The sequence below is a fragment of the Triticum aestivum genome, chromosome 6A (genome assembly GCF_018294505.1).
Source record: "Triticum aestivum cultivar Chinese Spring chromosome 6A, IWGSC CS RefSeq v2.1, whole genome shotgun sequence".
Lineage (NCBI taxonomy): Eukaryota > Viridiplantae > Streptophyta > Magnoliopsida > Poales > Poaceae > Triticum > Triticum aestivum.
The window spans coordinates 216,929,282-216,938,887 of NC_057809.1; positions in this window are offsets into that span (position 1 = coordinate 216,929,282).

Consider the following 9,606-nt stretch of genomic DNA (forward strand, 5'->3'; position numbering starts at 1 on the left):
TCGTCCGTTCGGCACTAGGATCATCGGTGATCTGAATCACGACGAGTACGACTCCATCAACCCCGTTCACTTGAACGCTTCCGCTTAGCGATCTACAAGGGTATGTAGATGCACTCTCCTTCTACTCGTAGTTGGTTTCTCCATAGATAGATCTTGGTGACACGTAGGAAAATTTTGAATTTCTGCTACGTTCCCCAACACTCTCATGGCAAAACTGGATTTAATGATATTTGGAAGCACAAGTAGTATCTCTACTTGGTGCAAAGAATTTGGCTAGCATGAGGGGGAAAGGCAAGCTCAACATGTTTGATGATCCATGACAATATAATTTATTTCAGATATAAGAAAACATAACCAATTACGTTGTCTTCCTTGTCCAACATCAACCTTTTAGCATATCATATTTTAATGAGTGCTCACAATCATAAAAGATGTCCAAGATATTATATTTATATGTGAAAACCTCTCTTTCTTTATTACTTCCTATTAATTGCAACGATGACCAAAACTATGTTTGTCAACTCTCAACAACTTTTATTCATCATACTCTTTATATGTGAAGTCATTACTCTCCATAAGATCAATATGATCTCTTTATTTCTTTTTATTCATTCTTTTTTATTTTATTCCCCCAAGATCATAGCAAGATAACCAAGCCCTCGACTCAAGACTAATCTTTATTATATATAGCTCATGGACTCGATTACATAGATAAGGATCAACACAAAAACTCAAAGCTAGATCATACTAAACTTTATTCTACTAGATCAAGATATAACCAAAAGGATCGAACTAAGAAAAATAGTAAAGATAGAAGTGTGACGGTGATACGATACCGGGGCACCTCCCCCAAGCTTGGCAGTTGCCAAGGGGAGTGCCCATACCCATGTATTTATGTCTCTTTCTTTGGAGGTGGTGATGATGAAGTTGTTGATGATGTAGGCTTGTCGTCCATCTTCCAAGGCATAGGCTCACCATCATAGAAGGATGACCGAGTCTCCTAGATCCTCAAATCTGCAGCCAAACTCATCCTCTTGAATCTATATTTATACTCACAGTTTTGGTTTTGCAGGTCATAGATCTGGGCTTGGAGGTGCTTGATTTTATCGTGAAGCTTGAAGATGGTCTCCCCAATGTTCTTGGAATCTAGCATGTGGTTGTTGGTGAACTCCACGATCATCATGTGGTTGACATTGAGTCCGTGTTAAACCATCTCCTAGCACTTGAAAACTTGTTTCTCCATTGCTTCGAGTCTTGTCTCCACCCTTCCGGTCCTCCTTAGTCCCTCAACATCGTGGATGTGCAGCACCCCCTCACGCATCTCAATGGTTTGAGGATGTTGCAGCACCTCCGCAAAGTAGGGGTTGATGACCTTCTCGAAAATTCTGTCCTTGGGTGCGCTTGAACACGTCATGGTAATCTAGATCTGTCAAAAAAACAGCTCGAGACAAAAGCAGAGGATTTTGTCATGGTACAGTGGTCAAAACCTTCGGGAGATTATATAATGAATTTTTTTCCAACCAAGAAAAGTATCATGCAAGAAAACGGAGTCCGGAGGGCACACGAGGTGCCCACGAGGCAGGGGCGCGCCCAGGGGGTAGGGCGCGCCCTCCACCCTCGTGGGTGCCTCGTGTCCTTTTCGGGCTACTTCTTATTTTCCTATTTTCTTAAGTATTCCAAAACGGAGAAAAAAATGCTGTTAGAACTATTTTGGAGTCGGTTTACTTACCATACCACATACCTATTCCTTTTCGAAGTCTGAAACATTCTGGAAAGTGTCCCTTATGTACTCCTCCAGGGTATGGTGTCAATAACATTGGTTTCAACATTTATGGGATTACCTGAGATATAATGTTTGATTCTTTGACCATTCACCACCTTCGGATTTGTGCCTTGAAAGTTGTTGATTTTTATGGTACCGGAACGATAGACCTCCTTGATAACGTAAGGACCTTCCCGTTTAGACAGGAGTTTTCCTACAAAAAATCTTAAACGAGAGTTGTATAACAAAACATAATCACCTACATTAAACTCACGTTTTTGTATCCTTTGTCATGCCATCTTTTAACTTTTTCTTTAAACAGTTTGGCATTCTCATAGGCCTGGGTTCTCCACTCATCAAGTGAGCTAATGTCAAATAGTCTCTTCTCACCGGCAAGTTTGAAATCATAATTGAGCTCTATAATGGCCCAATATGCCTTATGTTCTAGTTCAAGAGGTAAGTGACATGCTTTTCCATAAACCATTTTATATGGAGACATACCCATAGGATTTTTATATGCAGTTCTTAGGCCCATAATGCATGATCAAGTTTCTTGGACCAATTCTTTCTAGATCTATTAATAGTCTTTTGCAAAATTAATTTAATCTCTCCATTACTCAGTTCTACTTGACCACTAGACTATGGGTGGTATGGAGATGCAATTCTATGATTAACATCATACTTAGCAAGCATTTTACGAAAAGCACCATGAATGAAATGTGAACCACCATCAGTGATTAAGTATCTCGGGACTCCAAACCTCGGAAAAATAACTTCTTTAAGCATCTTAATAGAGGTGTTATGATCAACACTACTAGTTGGAATAGCTTCTACCCACTTAGTAACGTAATCAACAACAACTAAAATATGTGTATACCCATTAGAGGAAGGAAACTGTCCCATATAATCAAAGCCCCAAACATCAAATGGTTTAATAACAAGTGAATAGTTCATAGGCATTTCTTGACGTCTACTAATATTACCAATTCTTTCACGTCGCTAGGAGCGGCCTTCCACCTACCGCTCTCTCCCCAAGCGCTTGACGAGATAAGGCACATGCAGACGATCGTGTCACCCTTCCAACACATGGCTTCCTTGTCAGACGTCTGGCATTATGTTTGGGGAAAAACCATCTTCAAATCCATAGATTATTACCGCTTCTTCTTCCGGGATGTTCAATCTTATCAAGTGTTCGTGTGGCTATGGAAATCCAAGTGCACTATGAAGGTGAACGTTTTTGCATGGATTTTACTCAATGACATGCTGAACACCCAAAATATGCTTAAACGACGCCATTACAACATAGGTGACGACCACAACTGCCTCTTGTGTGGACGCAACATTTAAGAAACGGTCGAACACATGATCTTCACCAGCTCATTCAGCAGGCAGTGCTGGCGAGCTCTGCACATTAATTGGGAACCATTCTCTGGTCGGGTGCAAGCCATCGAGGACCAAAAAACCAACCACCCCACACCGATGCTATTTGAAAATTTTACTGGGGCGGTGTGGAGCATTTGGAAGGAGAGAAACAATAAACATTTCAGATAGATAGACCCATCATTTCGGTCCTGGCTTGAAAGATTCAAAAAGGATTTTGAACTCCTGCAACATAGGGTCAAAGAGGCACATATGCCTCTTGTTTTGAATTTTGTAAACTCCTTACACTAGACCCTCTTACTCTGTAGCTTCTCCCTTGGCTTTGACCCAAAGTGGCCAAGCCTCCCCTTTCCATCATGTAAATATTCACCCCCTTGCACAGTGTTATATGATTATTAATACATTTACACAGTAGGAGCCTTTCCTACTGTTTCTAGTCAAAACAAATATTACCAATTCTTTGACATTCATCACAAGACAAGACAAACTTACGGGCATCTTTGAAAAGAGTAGGCCAATAAAAACCGGATTGTAATACCTTATGTGCAGTTCTATCTCCAGCGTGGTGTCCTCCATAAGCCTCGGAGTGACACTTGCGTAGGATCTATTCTTGTTCATGCTCAGGTACACAATGTCGAATAACACCATCTACTCCTTCTTTATAAAGGTGTGGGTCATCCCAGAAGTAATGTCTCAAATCATAGAAAACCTTTTTCTTTTGCTAGTATGTGAAACTAGGGGGTATAAATTTAGCAACAATGTAATTAGCATAATCAGCATACCATGGAGCAGTACGAGAAGCATTTATGACAGCTAATTGTTCATCAGGAAAACTATCATCAATAGGGAGTGGGTCATCAAGAACATTTTCTAACCTAGACAAGTTGTCTGCAACGGGGTTCTTAGCTCCCTTCCTATCAATAATATGCAAATCAAATTCTTGTAGCAAGAGAACCCATCTAATAAGTCTAGGTTTAGCATCTTTCTTTTCCATAAGGTATTTAGTAGCAGCATGATCAGTTACTTTAGAATCAACAATATAAGGTCTGAACTTGTCACAAGCAAATACAACTACTAAAAATTCGTTTTCAGTAGTAGCATAATTTCTCTGGGCACTGTCTAGAGTTTTACTAGCATATTGGATAACATTTAATTTCTTATCAACTCTTTGTCCTAGAACAGCACCTACAGCATAATCACTAGCATCACACATAATTTCAAAGGGTAAATTCCAATCATGTGGCTGAACAATAGGTGCAGAAATCAAGGCTTTCTTAAGTATTTCAAATGCTTCTACACAATCATCATCAAAGACAAAAGGAACATCTTTTTGTAAGAGATTAGTCAGAGGCCTAGAATTTTTTAGAAGTCTTTAATGAACCTCCTATAAAAACCGGCATGACCAAGGAAACTTATTATACCTTTAATATCCTTAGGACACGGCATCTTTTCAATAGCATCAACTTTAGCTTTATCAACTTCAATACCTCTTTCAGAAATTTTATGCCCCAAGACAATACCTTCATTAACCATAAAGTGGCACTTCTCCCAATTCAAGACAATATTAATTTCTTCACATCTCTACAAAACTCGATCAAGGTTGCTTAAGCAATCATCAAAATAAGTCCAATAAACAGAGAAATCATCCATGAATACCTCAACAATCTTTTCACAAAAATCAGAGAATATAGCAGTCATGCATCTTTGAAAGGTAGAAGGTGCATTACATAAACCAAAAGTCATACGTGTATAAGCAAAGGTACCGAAAGGGCAAGTAAAAGTGGTCTTTTCCTGATCCTCTTTCGACACAGGTATTTGAGAGAGACCAGAGTAACCGTCTAGAAAGCAAAAATGTGTATGTTTTGGATAATCTTTCTAGCATTTGATCAATAGAAGGTAAAGGGTAATGATCATTTCTAGTAGCTTTATTTAATTTGCGGAAATCAATTACCATTCTATAACCTATAACAATTCTTTGTGGGATTAATTCATCTTTATCATTAGGAACAACAGTAATACCTCCTTTCTTAGGGACACAATGGACAGGACTTACCCACTGACTATCAGCAACAGGATAAATTATACCAGCCTCCAGAAGTTTTAGTATTTCATTTCTTACCACTTCTTTCATCTTAGGATTTAACCGTCGTTGGTGATCAACAACCGGTTTAGCGTCTTTCTCCAATTTTATTTTGTGCTAGCATAGAGTGGGACTATTGCCCTTAAGATCATCAAGAGTATATTCAATAGCAGCACAGTGCTTCTTCAGAGTTTTCAATAATTTCTCTTCTTCCTGCTCTGAAAGGTTAGCACTAATAATAACAGGATATATCTTCTTTTCATAAATATAAGCATATTTAAGAGTATCAGGTAATGGTTTAAGCTCAAACACGGGATCACCCTTGGGTGGAGGAGGATCCCCTAGATTTTCAACAGGCAAGTTGTGTTTCAAAATAGGTCCCTGTTTAAAGAATACTTCATCTATTTCCCTTCTTTCATTCATAAACATATCATTTTCATGGTCTAGCAAATATTATTCTAAAGGATCATTAGGAGGCACGGCAATAGAAGCAAGACCAATAATTTCATCTTTACTAGGCAATTCTTTATCATGGGGTTGTCTATGAAATTTAGCAAAATTAAAATCATGAGACATATCCCCTAAACCAATAGTAACAATACCCCTTTCTCAGTCTATCTTAGCATTAACAGTATTCAATAAGGGTCTACCAAATATAATGGGACAAAAGTCATCTTGTGGGGAAGCAAGAACATGAAAATCAGTAGGATATTTAATTTTCCCACACAAGACTTCAACATCTCTAACAATCCCAACTGGTGAAATAGTATCTCTATTGGCAAGCTTAATAGTAACATCAATATCTTCTATCTCAGCAGGTGCAATATCATGCATAATTTCTCTATATAAAGTATAAGGTATTACACTGACACTACCACCCACATCACATAAGTCATGATAACAATGATCTACTATTTTAACAGAAACAACAGGCATGCCAACAACAGGTCTATGTTTATTTTTAGTATCGGGTCTAGCAATTCTACCAGCTTCATCACAGAAGTAAATAACATGCCCATCAATATTATCGACCAAGAGATCCTTAACCATAGAAATACTAGGTTCAACTTTAATTTTCTCAGAGGGTGTAGGTGTTCTAGCATTACTCTTACGAACCATAGTTGAACTTTAGCATGCTCCTTTATTCTAACAGGGAAAAGTGGTTTCTCAATACAAGCGGTAGGAACAATAGGATCAACATTATAAGTGATAGTCTTTTCTTCAACTTTAATAGGTTCGACTACTTTTACTTCAATCGGAGTATGATATTTAAACCACTTCTCCTTAGGGAGATCAACATGAGTAGCAAATGATTCACAGAAAGAAGCTACTATCTCAGAGTCAAGTCCATATTTAGTGCTAAATGTTGGGTTTCGTAGTAATTTCAAAAAAATTCCTACGCACACGCAAGATCATGTGATGCATAGCAACGAGGGGGAGAGTGTTGTCTACGTACCCAATGCAGACCGACTGCGGAAGCGATGACACGACGTAGAGGAAGTAGTCGTACGTCTTTACGATCCAACCGATCAAGCACCGAAACTACGGCACCTCCGAGTTCGAGCACACGTTCAGCTCGATGACGATCCCCGGACTTCGATCCAGCAAAGTGTCGGGGAAGAGTTCCGTCAGCACGACGGCGTGGTGACGATCTTGATGAACTACAGCAGCAGGGCTTCGCCTAAACTCCGCTACAGTATTATCGAGGAATATGGTGGCAGGGGCACCGTACATGGCTAAGGAATAGATCACGTGGATCAACTTGTGTGTTTCTGGGGTGCCTCTGCCTCAGTATATAAAGGAGCCAAGGGGGATGGGGGGCGCCGGCCAGGGAGAGGGCGCAGGAGGAGTCCTACTCCTTCCGGGAGTAGGACTCCCCCCAATCCTATTCCAACTAGGATTCCCAAGGGGGAAAGAGGGAGAGGGGTGGCCGGCCACCTCTCCTAGTCCTAATAGGACTAGGGGAGGGGGGAGGTGCACAGCCCCCTTGGGCTGCCCCTTTCTCCTTTCCACTAAGGCCCATGAAGGCCCATATGGCTCCCGGGGGGTTCCGGTAACCTCCCGGTAACCCGGTAAAATCCCGATTTCACCCGGAACACTTCCGATGTCCAAACATAGGCTTCTAATATATCAATCTTTACGTCTCGACCATTTCAAGACTCCTCGTCATGTCCGTGATCACATCCGGGACTCCGAACAACCTTCGGTACATCAAAATGCATAAACTCATAATGTAACTGTCATCGTAACCATAAGCGTGCGGACCCTACGGGTTCGAGAACAATGTAGACATGACCGAGACATGTCTCCGGTCAATAACAATAGCGGGACCTGGATGCCCATATTGGCTCCTACATATTCTACGAAGATCTTTATCGGTCAGACCGCATAACAACATACGTTGTTCCCTTTGTCATCGGTATGTTACTTGCCCGAGATTCGATCGTCGGTATCCAATACCTAGTTCAATCTCGTTACCGGCAAGTCTCTTTACTCGTTCCGTAATACATCATCTCACAACTAATCATATTAGTTGTAATGCTTGCAAGGCTTATGTGATGTGTATTACCGAGAGGGCCCAGAGATACCCCTCCGACAATCGGAGTGACAAATCCTAATCTCAAAATACGCCAACCCAACATCTACCTTTGGAGACACCTGTAATGCTCCTTTATAATCACCCAGTTACGTTGTGACGTTTGGTAGCACCCAAAGTGTTCCTCCGGTAAACAGGAGTTGCATAATCTCATAGTCATAGGAACATGTATAAGTCATGAAGAAAGCTATAGCAACATACTAAACGATCGGGTGCTCAGCTAATGGAATGGGTCATGTCAATCAGATCATTCAACTAATGATGTGACCTCGTTAATCAAATAACAACTCTTTGTCCATGGTTAGGAAACATAACCATCTTCGATTAACGAGCTAGTCAAGTAGAGGCATACTAGTGACACTCTGTTTGTCTATGTATTCACACATGTATTATGTTTCCGGTTAATACAATTCTAGCATGAATAATAAACATTTATCATGATTATAAGGAAATAAATAATAACTTTATTATTGCCTCTAGGGCATATTTCTTTCACTAAATTCACGAAAAGCATCGGTATCCATAAAAGATTTAACACAATCAAACTTAGGTGTTATACCTGTGTAACACCCCAGATGTAATTTACCTAATATGTACTCCAACTCTTGCCGTTTCCGGCGCTAAGTTATTTTATTTCCTCGGGTTTAGGTTTTTGTCTCCGTGTGTTGTTGTCGTTGTCATGCATCTCATATCATGTCATCATGTGCATTGCATTTGCATACGTGTTCGTCTCATGCATCCGAGCATTTTCCCCGTTGTCCGTTTTGCATTCCGACGCTCCTATCTCCTCCGGTGGTCATTTCTACCGTATTTTCATGTGGGGGGGTTAAACATTTCCGAATTGGACCGAGACTTGCCAAGCGGCCTTGGTTTACTACCGGTAGACCGCCTGTCAAGTTCCATACCATTTGGACTTCGTTTGATGCTCCAACGGTTAACCGAGGGACCAAGAAGGCCTCGTGTGTGTTGCAGCCCAACACCCCTCCAATTTGGCCCAAAACCCACCAAAACCCTCTCCATCATCTAGAGCGTTCGATCACAATCGCGCGGCCGAAAACCGCACCTCATTTGGACTCTCCTAGCTCCCTCTATCTATAAATAGGTGCACTCCCCCGAAAATTCCGGATCCCTAACCCTAGCCCCGCTCCTTCTCCGCCGCCGCACTAAGTCTGAGATCTGATTATGTTTTTGCCATGTTCACATGCTTGCAATTGTATTTTCTGATCCCTTTTGGCTCAAGGTCACTAAGGGACTTTTGTTAAGCTCTTTGAGTAGCTCCATGCCATGCCTTGCTTTGCTATGTTAAGTTCCTGTAGCATATAGTTTTCATGCTCCAAAGTGTGCTACCTGATCTGAAATTCCAGGCTTGTGTTAATTTCACCAAGTCTGAAACCTGTTTACCAATTGCACTTTTGCCATGCTTGTTTGAACCTATTAATGGATGAATTGGCCGTAGCTGAGTGTTCATATTTTGTCAAGCATCATGAGTGGATCCCTTCCATGTATTTTGTTGCCATGTTTGAGTGCTGTAGCATAATTATCTTGTTGCATTTAGATGGCTACTTGCTGTTTATCGCAGACCGGTGCCATATTTGTTTTGCTTGCCATTTCCAAACCGTGCATCCGATTCCGGTGTTCTTTATATTGATTTCAACCGAAATCACCTCACCTTTCCAGTGGAACACTTGGATTTCCATGTTGAGGCCAGGTTCAATCATTCCTTGTCAAATCTTGCATATGCATCACATATCGCATCCCGCATAGCATATCATGTTTGCATCATGTTGT